This window comes from Myotis davidii, unplaced genomic scaffold (assembly GCF_000327345.1).
Source record: "Myotis davidii unplaced genomic scaffold, ASM32734v1 scaffold395, whole genome shotgun sequence".
NCBI lineage: Eukaryota > Metazoa > Chordata > Mammalia > Chiroptera > Vespertilionidae > Myotis > Myotis davidii.
Window position 1 is genome coordinate 2,665,525 of NW_006287904.1, and position 2,229 is coordinate 2,667,753.

Genomic DNA, 2,229 nt, shown 5'->3' on the forward strand with positions numbered 1-2,229 from the left:
ACAAAATCATTTGCGAACAAAAGTTACAGGAGAGTCATTTGCGGGTCTAACTTTAATAATTATCTTCTGGGCCAGGCAAGTGTAGCTCAGTGGTTGAGCGTCGACCCAGGAACCAAAAAGCCATTGGTTGATTCCAGGTCAGGGCACATGCCTGGATTGCTGGCCCGATCCCCAGTTGGGGATGTGCAGGAGGCAGCCAATAGATATTTCACTCTCACCAGTGTTTCTATATCTCTATCCCTCTCCCTTCCTCTCTCTCTAAAAAATCAATAAAAACATATTTAGAAAAACACCCCTATCTTCTGGAATTTGGGAGTGTGGGGGTGGACCTAAGCTGAGCAAAAACAATGTGATCGTGCTTCTTTCCTGAATTGTTTTGGAGGAAGCCTCTTTTCAACATCTGTAATGTAAGAGATTTGAATCAGCACTCCTGTAATGTCCCTTCCAGTTCAAATGCACTAATATTTTAAGTCTATAAATAGGAATCTCTAAGAATTCTGGCTTCAAAGACATAAAACCCTGTGAGCCCTGAGGATTGTTGCAAGATGCCAAAGACCCCAAAAGAGTACATGGAGCTGAGAATCCACGTTTACCTGCTTAAAAAGTGCTTGTTTTTATTCCTTGTAAAATATAGATGGAAAAACCTGCTGTCAACTCTGGGGTGCCATGGCAATTAATTAGTTAACGTTTGTGAGGTACAGAAGGAACAAAAAGTGCTGCATGTAAGAAGTCATATAAATGCTAAGTGTTATTGTTTTCCATCTGATTCTCCCCCTTTCGATTTCAGTTGCCTTTCAGAGCAGTCATAACAGCATCAGTTGGGGCTTCTCTGGCTAATTATGCTGCCAATAAAAGGGGAAAATTCCCTTTTAAATTTCCATTTTAATTTCTCTCTGTCTCTGACCCCCCTTCTCTCTTGTCTCCAGTGTGCTGTTGAGAGTTGCTAACTACTCAGGGGTCAGTAAAAGTGAGCACCTTCTGTTTTTTCTCTCCACACTCATTGCAGTCTGTGAGAGACCAACATTCTTCCAGCAAGTAAGCAAATGCTGCTCCAGGGCTCTCCAGGCCAAAGTGATGGAGGGTACACAGATCAATCGCCCAGGGGGTCTCTACCTCCCAGCGCCTCCTCTCCGTGTGGGAAGAGCAGAGACCCGCCCCCTCTCCTGCCACAGGTGGCCATTGTTCAAGGCACAGTGTGACCACTTTGGGGAAGGCGAGGCGATGATGTTCCTGAGGAGCCATATAATACACCATGGCATAATTGATACAAAGGCAGATTCCTCTGTGTATCAGTTATCTATGGCCACGATAATGCCGTATAACAAACCAACCTAAAACTTAGTGGCTTAAAATGGTTAAGTATTTAATTACCGTAAGAGGCTGCAGTTCATGATTCAAACCTAGCTCAGCTGGCTGTGTTCTTGTGGTTGCGGGTTAGCTGGTTATTGGCCAATGTAGGCTATCCTTGGAGGGGATAGCTGGAGGGACTTAGCTCTGCCCTGCCGTCTCTAATTCTTCAGTTGGCTAGCCAGGGCATGGCATTCTTTGGACAATGCAGAGGTGCCAAAGTGCGAGGGCAATCTTCAAGGGCTCTCAAGGTAGGTGGTGGGATACAGGCTCTGCTTCTTTGATGGGAGGGATGGTAAAATCACCCTGCAAAGGGTAGGATGCAGGAAGGGGTAAGAAATCCGGGCTACTAATGCAACCAACGTAGCACAATGTGCTTCAGCCCCACACTTTCTAAATCGCTGGGGATCAGGACGTTTGCATTTTTAACCAGGAAATGTTCTCATGCTCAGTGAAGTTTGAAAACAATGGAACCTAACCAAAGAGCAGCAGAATGTGAGATTATTGGCTCCCTTGTGGGCTTTACCCCAGATACTCCTCACTCTGTAGGCTTTCCCTTTCCTCCTATCCAGGAGGACCGAGTCACAGCATGTGCACTGTGACTCCTGTGGGGAGGGGGGTAAATAATCCATATGACTGGGACCTGGGTGAAGGTCTTATGAACTTGGTTGGCAGCCCTGGCAGGCTGGGTGAGACTTCAGGGGAAGGAGGCAGGGGAGTGGGAAGAGCAGAAGCTCAGAGGCAGCAGAGCTAAAAGGATGTTGGGGTATGGTGTGGTCTGTGGGAGAGAAGCCTGGAAAAGTAAACCAGCTGGGAAACGGGGAAGTCAGTGGTTAGCTCATGTCTGGTCCTATTTTGGGGAAGTCTGACAATGGAATCAGT